Below are 12163 nucleotides of genomic sequence, written 5' to 3'. Positions count from 1 at the left end.
CTGCTTTGGAGCGGGGGGAAAGGATGCAAAAAGTATATGTTTGTTAGGAGCTTGAGAGAAAGGGGAGAGGAAGCCAATGTGGGAACAGCGCGTTCTGCCTCAGGCTGCATTTCTAAGTTGTTTCTCCCCCGAGGAACTAGCATGTATTGACAATTTCACTCAGAAACTGTAGTTCATTGTAAGAGATGAATGATGCATGAATAACATCAGCGATAATGCTCAGTGGGGCCCAGGTTCACGAATAGTTTTGAAAGAAAATGCTGGTTGCTTTGATAGTTTCATTCGTCACGTTCTGGAAGAAGAATCTTGGTGTCCTGGGTACATTTCTGCTTCAAATCTTTGGCTGAAGTATATAAAAAACATACAAATTTTAAAAATAAAATCAATCAGGGGCGTCTGGGTGGCTTAGTCGGTTGAGAGCGTCCAACCTCAGCTCAGGACATGATCTCACGGTTCATGAGTTCGAGCCCCTCATTGGGCTTGCTGCTGTCAGCGCAGAGCCCGCTTTGGATCTTCTGTCCCTCTCTGTCTCTGCTCCTCCCCCGCCGGCGCTCTCCATCTCAAAAATAAATAAACATTTAAAAATAATTAATTAATTAATTAATTAATTCCATTAATAAACAAATTAAAACAAGTCGATAAACTATTTCCCATTTTCTCATGAATTCAATTAAAAATGAACTACTAGTGGGGCACCTGGGTGGCTCAGTTGGTTAAGCGTCAGACTTCAGCTCAGGTCATGATCTCGCAGTCTGTGCTGACAGCTGGGAGCCCGGAGCCTGCTTTGGATTCTGTGTCTCCTTCTCTCTGTCCCTGCCCTGTCTCTGTCTCTCTATTTATCTCTCTCTCTCAAAAACAAATAAACATTAAAAAAATGTTTTAAAAAGTGAACTACTAGCTTGAGAATTTGCTTCTAGTCCCTTTGACAGATGTCAGGTTTGTCTGAGGCCAAAGGTGCCAGATTTGGATGTTCTTCTACTTGGTCAGTCACACACTAGTTACACTGGGCTTCTACTCTTTATTGTGGGCCCCTCCAGGTTGGAATTTGAAAGCTTGATACCTGCTTCTGTTCAGCCAAATGTGTATTGAAGCTGCTATGTTCTGTAGATCATAGAAAATGATCCAAACCTTAGTCTCCCTGCTCAAGGCAGTTACAGGCAGATTGGAATCTGTTTCCATCCACAGATGCATACATAAAAATAGAAGTAATAGTTTAAGAGAAAAAAAAAAAAACAGCAGGTCATTTAAGAGAAAATCCCAGAGAGCATATAGTTAGTGGTAAATAAGTGATGTCATTAATTTGTGCTTGAAGTTCTGACGAAAGAGAAAACACTGGTCAGAGCAGTTTCCTGAAGGATTTGAGAATGGAAATAGAAATATTAACAATTCATCCTCACCCTCAGTCTTTACCTTCCTGGGGATTGAATGGCACCTGCCCCAGGCACTTCTGAGGTTGGAAGGAGCTCATCCATTTCAGTGGTTGATATCAGAATGCAAGAATGCAAGAAACAGAGAGAACTCAGGTAACCTCATGACATATTTCAGCTGCTGGTCAGTGGAGAAGTGGAATGTTCCTGGGGACCAAGGAGCAGTCTCATGGCTCAGGGCACTCTGGTGCTCCCTGCTTAGCATGATTTAGCTTCCCACTGAGTGTTTTGGTTTTAAAGTTTCTTTATTGATTTTGAGAGATAGAGAAGGAGAGAGAGAGAGGGAGAGAGAGAGAAAGAGGGGGAATGCAAGCTGGGGATGGGCAGAGAAAGAATCCAAAGCAGGCTCTGCACTGCCAGTGTGGAGCCAGATGCGGGACTCGAACCCACGAGCCCTGCAACATGACCTGAGCTGGAATCAGGAGTCAGATACTTAACTGACTGAGCCACCCAGGTGCCTCTGGTTTTTTGTTTGTTTGTTTGGTTGGTTGGTTGTTTTTTTTAATCTATTTACTTTGCTGCTACTTGAAGTCTTTTCTCTTCTCTCCTCTTCACCCATTATTTCAGTTATTGACTCGTGGAATTTTTCCGACTACCTTCTCTCCTCTCCAGGAGAGAAGAGTTGATTGGTTACTACTTGGTTATCTATTGATGTGTATCAAACTATCTTTAAAACCAGAACTATGTTATTCACTTGTGGTTGTGTGGGTCAGGACTTCACACGGGGTCTGTAGAGATGGCCCTTGTGTCCTCCCTGATGTCCATGGGAATGGGAAGGTGCTTCTTCAATGCAAGTGAAGTCTGAGATAGGACAGTTCCCTAGGTTCGGGCTGGTGGGGGACAGCCTGGGGTCCTAGTCCTGTCTGTAGGGACCCATTTCTCCCCTGTTGGCTGAGTTCTTTATTTCTCCCCAAGCAGCCTCAGGATCTCTCTCTTCCTGTGGGTTCTCTCTCCTTGTCCAGTAGGGCGTCTGGACTTCTGTGGTGGTTCAGTGGCACAGAGAGCAAAGGCTGACGCTGCCATCAGAGATAAACAAAGCTGGACATTAAAGTGGTGAGGACAGATTTATTCAGTCGTCACTGCTGCAGAAGGGAAGAGAGTCCGGCATGGACTGAACTCAACCTCACCAGAGCAAAGGCAGGAGACTTTGGAGGCTGGGGTGTGCTAGGGGAAAGGCGCTGAAGGGTGAATGCCGGTTAGTCTGTGTGACTGAGTTCACGTGTGTTGTAACTGGCACTTATCCAGAGGAGAAGCAGAATTTTTGTATCTTTGCAACCAGAGGCGGTGCTGGAAGTTGAAGCAAGGGATCCACTGAAATTAGGCCCTTATCGTTCCCCAGAAACTAGGAGCAAGAACAACAGTAATCTCCCTGAATGTTGGCTCTCAGGTTCTTGAGGAAATATTCTGGACAGTAGATTTACGTCTCAAAAGGCAGAGAAAGGATTTATACTAAGACAAGTTTCTCAGGCCTACCTGTCTATCACCAGGTTTTGGCTGGAACAGACAGTAAACTCTCCTGACAGTGTTGAACTTTCTGGCGTGTTTTTTTTTTTTTTTTTTTAAGTTTATCTATTTTGAGAAAGTACACAAGCAGGGGAGGGGCGGATGGAGAGGGGGGAAAGAGGATCCCAAGCAGCCTCTGTGCTATCAGCACGGAGCCCGATGCAGAGCTCAAACCCACGAAGAGTGAGGTCATGACCTGAGCTGGAATCATGAGTTGCTGCTTAACCTATCGAGCCACCCAGGCACCCCTCAGGTTGGCATTTTTATGACTTTATGCTGCGAGAAGCCATGTTATCATTTGAGCACGTCTTACAGTGCAGGGGTCTGGATGGGCCCGCTAAGTGCTCAGAAGTTTGTAGTTCTCACTGCCCGGCATTCTTAAGCCCTAGACCCCGAATTCCAGAGCTTCATTTCTTTCTTTTTTTTTTTTTTTTTTTTAATTTTTTTTTTAAGGTTTTTTATTTATTTTTGAGACAGAGAGAGAGCATGAACGGGGGAGGGGCAGAGAGAGAGGGAGACACAGAATCGGAAGCAGGCTCCAGGCTCTGAGCCATCAGCCCAGAGCCCGACGCGGGGCTCGAACTCACGGACCGCGAGATCGTGACCTGAGCTGAAGTAGGACGCTTAACCGACTGAGCCACCCAGGCGCCCCCAGAGCTTCATTTCTACTGCCTTCTGTTGATTAAAGCAAGTCAACGGGCCCAGCCCAGATTCAAAGGGAGGGTATTGCGCAAGAGCGAAGGCTGAGAGGCATTGTTTATTGGGTCCACAATTGTGACTGGCACACTGTGACAGTTACATTTGTCACTACCAAGTGGGGGCCACTCTTGAGGGGCAGAGTACCCATGCTAGGCCGCCAGCCAACTCATAGGCAACTGCCTCTCTCTTAGGCAGAAATCTGGTTCTGACTCCACTCAACTATGGCAAAGGTGGCTGGAATTGCCACCAGGAAATCCACATTAACATGAAAATCTACACCGAAAGCAATCCTCCTGGCAGCTTTTTTCAGATAGGTGTTCTTTGCAGAGCAGGTGTTCAGGATTTCCTGAGACTCCTTGGTATGACAATGAGTCATTGCCTGGCAGTCAGCTCTGATTTGGGTTTCAGAGGATACTTAGGTGTTATGCCCCAGAGTTTCAGAGGAAATGGACTACTGCAAATTATTATTATTTTTTAATATGGCCAGGTTTTCTGTTGTGGTTGTACTTACTGCTGCTGGATTTCACAGCTTCGGGGAGACAGCAGAAAAGAAATACTGGTGGGGCCTCAGCATCCCACTCCTAGGACTTCTTCCAACTCAGGTCCATTTTATTGGCATATAATGGAAGTGATGCATATTGATAAGCCTATTCGTGTTAATCCAATGCAATGTGGAGGCCACTTGAGGTCAGATATACAGTATATATATTCTAGGGCTACATTCTCAGTGCTTTTCCCCCGGTAGCTCACCTGAAGGCTGACGTCTATACTCACACTCTACACAATTCCAGTATGCTGATTGTAACCACAACCTTTTCCCCCAACAAAAGGTATTTTAGAATACCAATGTGAGAGATTATGATTATCAGAGGAATAACCCCAATTCTGCTCTAATTTATGGATTCTACAAATTCAAAAAATCATTTGTTACCCTATGCACTGCAACGCTGGAGACACAGACTGTAGAACAGTTAAAAGGCAGACTCCAGAGTCAGTTCTGTGCTTGATTGCCTGTTTCTATCATGTAAGACAGTCTCTCCAACTTTGGTGTGCAGAGACATGCCCTGGGAATGCTGTTCTGCGGCAGAGTCATATTCAGTGGAGGTAGGGCGGGGCCTGAGAGTCTGTCCGGAGGATGCTGGTCCAGAGGTCTGGCGGCTCCCTCCTAATAAATGGAATGCAGCCAGAGCGAAGGGATATCACTATAGAGCTTAGGTTATAAGAGACTGTGACCTCTGTCTTGCCCACAGTCTCTTGTTTTCTTTCTTTCTATGAGCCTTCATCCTAGGGAAAGCAAAGTGCTGTGTTACGAGGAGCTCTCAGGAGAGGCCTAAATCCTGCTGACAGTGACATGAACATACTTGGAAGGTTCTCCTCCCTGAGCAGAACCTTGACCGACTGTGGTCTCTGCTGACATGTTGATTAGAGATTTGTAGGAGATCCAAGCCAGAGGACCTGGTTAGGATGTACCCAGATTCCTGATCCTCCAGTAACTGTGAGATAATGTATGCTTGTTTTTTTAAACCATTAAATTTTGGAGTCATTTGTGTCACAGAAATACATAACTAATGCACATGCTATCATACATATGCTATCTCTTCCACTCATTCAGCAAACACTTATTGACTGTCTAGGAATTTGCTAGGTGCTGGGAAACAGTGGAGATAAAACAGATGTGACTGCAGCCTAATGTCCTGGTGGAAGAGGCCAACTTAAACAGGAACTTAGTCATAATTTATAATTTAATGGAAAAAATATTTAAAAATTAGACAAGCTGCATTAAGTGCTTGGGAAAACACTGAAGGGAAAGGCTGAGATGGGAAAATGATCGTGATGACAATGGAGGCGAAGGAAATGGGAAGTCAGCTGCCGAGCCAGAGCCAGAGGGGACCTCTCGAGGAGAAGATTCTGAGGCAAAGACGGGAGGGATGGGCAGCAGATGACCACGAGGAGACCGCACTGGAAAAGGAGGCAAGACTGGGGCACACGAGGTGTTACAGGCCGTGTAGAAGGGCTCTGATGTTACTCTAACTACAGTGGAAATGCCTTTGAAGAGTTTGATGCAGGGGGGCAACGTAGCAAAATGCGTGCTTTGACAAGATGACCCCTACTGCTGCATGCAGGACGGATCAGATGGGGCAAGAGAGCATGTGGGGAGACCATCAGGGGGTCGTTTGAGTTTTCCAGGCCAAAGATGTCAGTGACATGCACTAGGCTACTGAAAGTGAGATGAAATGCCGTGAGTGAGTTTAATATATACAACCCCCTCCCCACCCTGCTCTCACACCCACCCATCCAGACCTGCAGCTGCCCACAAATTATATTAGAGATTTTCTCTTCCAGAAAACCATCCCAGATACGCCAGACTGGCTAAGCCACTATGCAGCGCTGCCTCAGCATTTAATAAAAACTTAATAATAAAAATATCTAAAATATGCTTAGAGAGTTTTTTATAGTAGATACTTCTTTGTTAGATTGTCAACTCTTTTCAGGGGCAGGAAGAGAATTCAGTTTTCATTTTTATCATTGTAGCCCTATGCTAGGCACATAGTATTCAACAGATATTTAATAGACTAATTCGAGACATTCTCTATGCCTCATTGTTTTGAGACCAGGGATGGCTTCACCCTTCACATGGAAACGTGCTTCTTTCTATCAGAAGATAATTTAAATTATTTGTCCGCTGCTGAATCTTGGAGGCTCTGTGTTGATATTTTTCTTTGGTTGTCTTTTTTTCCTAGTTTCTCTTTATTGAAACATCTATAGAATCACAACCATGAGAATTAACAATTTTATTGGTATTCTCTGTAACTATTCATAAGCAAGCAGGACAGGATTAAACAGCTTGAAGGCAAAACTTAATTTTGCTCAAGAACACTATGTATTTGTTTATTGGACCCCATGCAGAGGGTTGTGATAGGAAAAACATGTGAGACAAAAAAAATATTCTCCATCTCTCTTTCTCCCCTCCTCTGAACACTTCTTTTAGATTTTCCCTTCTCTCTTTACAGGCCCCTCTATGGAAATGCCTGTGTCATTTATGTCCCTGACAAAGCAACGCTTTTACTTGATTAAGTGCACCACCCAGAGTAGGGCTGTCAAGACACCAAACATGTTAGAAAATTGGCAAAAACCTGGCATCACGTTTCTGGATGATTGCTAACTCTTAATTTAGACCCCAGAGAATACCGACTGGGTTATACCTGTGAATTTGTTGTGTACCTAATGTCAGCGAGAGTTGAGTATTCTCACCTCAGTTACTTAGATTTCTCATGTGAAAGTATAATGTTGCTTACAAACTTCCATTGTGATAAAAGAGTTATTAAAGTAAGAATTTACCAAGAGTTGGAGAAAGTTGAAAGGGACTGTCCGTCAACAGTTCCTAATGTGGTAGCAGAAAAAAAAAAGGTGTCTTAAATGCTTAGCATTGGATATCATTAACACTTTCACAAAATTCTATGGTATAGAAAGTTTTGATACTAAACTGTGCCTCGTACAGAGTTCTAATGCATTGTATTGACCCGAGTACTTCTTTTTTTTAAGTTCATTTATTTTGAGAGAGAGAGAGACAGAGAGGGAGCATAAGTGGGGTAGAAGCAGAGAGAGAGAAAGAGAGGGAAAGAAAGAATCCCAAGCGGGCTCCCGCACTATCAGTGTGGAGCCAGATGCAGGGCTTGATCTCACAAACAGTGAGATCATGATCTCAGTCGAAATCAAGAGTCTGACACTTAACCGACTAACCTTCCCAGGCTGCCTGGCCACCAGTACTTTTATGACAGTAGATTGTGCATTCAGACGTCTCAATGTCAAACATAAGTAATTTCTAGTATGCGTATCTTTGTTTTGCTGGCTTTAGCTTATCTTTTCACAATGCCACTCCTATATGTTAAAAATCACTAGTTTCATTTGAAAGAATAAATAGTCGACTTGTTTGGCCATGTCAACAGTAAGAACAGAAAGGTGAAACGACTCCAGAAAATTTCAACATTTCCATCTTTCCATTTATATTCCATTTCAAATAGCCAAAGGGTTCTAACTTGCAACTTTCAAAACAAAAATCTGGACAGAGGCTTACTATATAATGCATTTCACTGGTCAGGTAATTTTTTTGTTCTTCATTATTAATCCACGAAAAGAAAAATGTGAAACAACTGAAAATATATCACAATGAATTTTGCTCTTATCAGTTATTCATAGCAGAGTGGCAGAGTAGGGGAGGAGACATAAAGTGTGACGAGAGGCATGGGTATATTTTCAAGATATTTTTTAAGGCTAATGTAAAAAGATGTAGGACAGGAGGACCTGGGTGGTTCAGTCAGTTAAGTGTCCGACTTCAGCTCAGGTCATGATCTCATGGTTCATGAGTTCAAGCCCCACACTGGGCAGGCTCTCTACTGTTAGCATAGAGCCCGCTTCAGATCTTCTGTCTCCCTCTCTCTCTGCCCTTTCCCCACTCTAGCATGCAACTCGATCACTCTCTCAAAAATAAATAAACATTAAAAAAAAGATATAAGACATATTTTGGTCATTTGCTATCAAGGAGTCTTAAAGACTGATAAGCCCTTCAACGAGGATTATTTGATGATGGTCTGCAGGCAGGGAACCTATAACATGTCTCTACCTGTTCCACACCCCTGAAGACTTCAGGGGCAAGGCCATCTCCCAGATTTGACATAGAGACCAAGAAATTCTCCTGTAATTGCTGGGTGTCGAGGCAATTTCTACAACATCTGGAAGTATAATCATTTTACTCTAGCTGTTGCTCTGTTCTCAAGTTAACTATATTTCATTCACCATTAAACTTTCTCTCAAATCCTTGGAGGAAAGCAGTTTAATAAACTCTCCACAGGAAGTTGCTTATGAGTGAAACAAGAAGAACAGTAAATATCATTTGCTGAATCTGAACAATGGTCCATAAGGTATCACTGATTATCAGAGTTTTATTTTTAAGCTTCAGCTAAAGAAATAAAGCTTAGAGGGCCTCTATAACATGTTCAAAGTTATAGTTAGTAAATGAGAACATTAGGATGTGAAACCAAATCATGTGACTCAGAAGGCCATGTTTACATGACCACCATTCTAAGGTATTTTCAGGATAAAAAAAAATACTTGAGGTATGGACAGTTCAATGAACAGAGATGATCTCTAATAAAAAAACATTCCAGACATTGTGGTAGATGGATGTGGAGAGATTTGTTGCGAACTGATAGCTTGAGAGTATTTAAAATCACAGTATAAAGATAATTGCTGCCTGTTTAAATGTAATTTTAGAAACATACAATGGAATGGAAGAGCCAAGTTCAGCAACTTTGGCCTCTTTTTCTCACATCATTCTTCCCTTATCACCATTGCCCAACCTCTGCAGTGGAATCTGGACCAGTGATCAGTTTTCTTTTGCTCAAACAATTATATATATATTTTAAATTGAACTAGATGCCAAGATTTTAAAATGTGTTCGTTATGTATACAAATGATGATTTCCAATTTATTAAAAAAACTGGGAAACCTGGCAATGTTGGGCTTGCATTTCCTCATGTCAACAAGGAGTCAGAGCTGAGTAATGGCTAGGTCCTATGGAGGGGTCTATGTTCTTTTCATTTTCTCACCATCCTTGCTCAGCCTGCTACCCTCATTTATGCTACATGTCTTGCAGGGCCTCTGAGTGCAACCTGCACAGGTCTCTGCAGCTCCTTAGCTGCTGTAGGCATTTGAGACCCCTGATCTTTCCACCCCTGATGTATATCTAATGTGAGTTCGGTCTGTAGGCAGGCAGGGACTTGTCTCAAGTGACAGTTCTGTATTTCAGTGGTCATTTACTGAATGCTTAGAGCGTTGGTTCTCAGACTTTACTGTGCATCAAAATCACCTGGAGGACTTGTTAAAACACAGATTGCTGGGCCCCAGCTCCAGAACTTCTGATTCAGTAGGTCTGGGAAGAGCCCAGGAGTTTGTGTGTCCAATGCAGTCCCAGCTGATGCTGATACTGCTGATCCTGGGACAATAGTTTGTGAACAGTGCTGTAGGGAAAATATTTTTACGGTTGTGGACTGGATCATGATAAAATAAATACTCTGTCTTCTGCCACCTTTTGTTCTTTCCTATGTAACTTGCTTCCTGATCTTTCTTAAAGTGGTATGTCTTATTTTCACCAAAATAAAATATTTCTTCTTCTTTTATTTTCCTGGAATTGCCCCCGCCCTTCAAGATTCTTCCAGCTGGATTGAGAATTAAATGGGCATGAGACAGGGTTAATAGTCATCCACCTGGAATGACTTAAAGACAGGAGGATGATCTTGATGACACAAGACATCCTTCCTACCTTACTTTTGTGATGTATTTATTTCTTCTTTTATGATATCTTTCCATGTCCCAGATCATGGTGACCATAAACTTGTGGCTGTGGTCCAGATGCACCCTGAACTGCTTCCAATCCCAGTCAGATTTAAAAACTAGGGGCTTTTCCATTTCCAACAGATCACATTCCAAGTCCATATCTTCTGCTAATCTATTTATACTACACAGATGGCTGGAATCATCCAGAAGAATCACACTTTGAAATCTGGAGAAAGTGAATGTACAGCAAGAAAAATAATTTGGCTTTTTTTCTCCCCCTGGCCGTTTTCCACTGTGTGTATATTTTCCCATATCTCCTTTTATGAAAGGAAGCTTCTTTAAGCTACTTTAGGGGCCAAAGATGGGCCATACCCCAAAATTGCCACTTTGGTTGGCACATTTATTATTTTGAATAAAAATTACTTAAAAACAGCCAGTGCAAAGACTACTCTGACCCCCTGCCCTTTGTCTCCAGAAAGCAGGAAATCAATCTCCCATGTGAATGGTACCCTCCCTGTACCAGGAGGTAAAAAGACATTCTTATCACTAGAGATAGGAAATTGAGAGCCGAGAAGGATATATAAACAGCCCTTGTTACTTTTATGAATTTACTATCCCAGCCCAAGTTCTCTTTAGAATTCCTTCCTAATTGAAGTTTCTGAACATAAGTTTTCTTTGTCCTGTCAATTCTTCAACAAGTTTATTATCTCTCTATAAAAAAAACAAAACTGCCTGCCTTGGCCATTTCTTTAGGTCTGAATTTCATTATTGGACCTCCATGCATGCATAATTAAACTTTGTTTTATTTTTCTCCCTATTGATCTCTTTCATGCCAATGTAATTCTTAAACCAGATGGAAGAATCTTGAGAGGTAGAGAAAAACTTCTCCTCCCCAACTCGACTTTTTCTCAATATGTAACTAATTCCCCAAACTCTCTTTAAGTAAATTACAGTATATGCCATATGCCTTCAAATCTTTCTCAGTTCATCTCAAATAAAGGGTGGAAAGATAACAGTACTGAGAGTCATTGAGGAAAAGTAAGCCTGGTGTGGAATGGCTTCCACAATAAGCAGTGGACAGAATTCTGTGTAGCCAGAATCATGAATGTTGATTTCCTGTTCTCCACCTTGCACAAAGGCTGTAAATACTTTCCTCCCGCAATGACCTTTCAAGCCTTTATTACATTTAATAGGTGATAGAGGAGGAGGAGGAGGAAGAATAAGAAGGAGAAGGAGAAAAAGAAGAAGAGGTGGTGGTGGAGGAGGAGGAGGAAGAGGAAGAAGGGGAACAAAAGGAGGAGGAGAAGGAGGAGGAGGAGGAGGAGGAGGAGGAGGAAAGGAGAACCATGGAGGCATAGCTGTTAAGGGCTTCATTTCACAGGAATACTTAATGAGATGAAGTCAATGACCAATATAAGGAAAGTGTGCCAACACTAGGATTTTCTGAGGTAGCAGATATTTTTGACAAACAATATGCCTTTAGTTGTAGTGTATAAGACACAGCAGGGGTTCCTGGTCTAGAAAAGATGGGAAACAAAGTGTAAGTATATGTTAATAAACAGAAACATAGAACAAAGGAGATGTTATTTATTAGGCACCAACCTTGTACCAGGTTCCATATAAATCATAGAATTATAGTCCATCAAAGTAACTTCAATTTCTATTTAATTGTACAGGTGTACATTCTTGGAAGAAAACCCATTATGTAAACATGAAATTTTATGAAGCAGAGAATTTGGGTTTTGATTGTTCATTTTGAAAATGATTCTGAGTACAAAAATATTCCTATAAATAGAGGGTTAAGTGTATTGCATTTCAATTTTTATTTATAGATCATTAGTTATTTGACTAAGAGGTGGAACAAGACAGAGACTTGAAGCTAAAATCACTAATATTTCAAAATGAAGATAAAGAATATTGGGAATCACCGAGTAAGTTTCTGATGACTCATGATTTAGGTTTTAATGGTTGATTAATGCACAGCTTTTCAGATATACCTTACCATGGGGTAAGGCAAAGTATACCTAGAATTTGAGAATAAGAAACCATTTAATGTTTTATTTTCTAGTGGGCAATAGAGGAATAAAGGTTTTCTTATTTATTTAATTAATTTATTTATTTATTTATAATTTATATCCAAGTTAGTTAGCATCAGGAGTAGATTCCTTAGTGCCCCTTACCCATTTAGCCCATTCTCCCTC

The 12163-nt window shown here is 41.8% G+C and overlaps 1 long non-coding RNA gene across 1 annotated transcript in view; it reads left to right on the top strand.

Moving 5' to 3' along the window:
* Positions 1–11274, top strand: part of LOC131511726 (uncharacterized) — an 87905-nt gene extending 76631 nt beyond the window's left edge. The window contains exon 3 of the long non-coding RNA XR_009261693.1: positions 11156–11274. This is a non-coding gene — a long non-coding RNA (uncharacterized LOC131511726). The remainder of the gene's footprint in view (positions 1–11155) is intronic.
* Positions 11275–12163: the final 889 nt, after the last annotated feature.

Source organism: Neofelis nebulosa, chromosome 5, assembly GCF_028018385.1.
Source record: "Neofelis nebulosa isolate mNeoNeb1 chromosome 5, mNeoNeb1.pri, whole genome shotgun sequence".
In the NCBI taxonomy this organism is placed as follows: Eukaryota; Metazoa; Chordata; class Mammalia; order Carnivora; family Felidae; genus Neofelis; species Neofelis nebulosa.
Note: the sequence above shows the minus strand (reverse complement) of the source record. Positions and strands in the feature narration are given on the sequence as shown.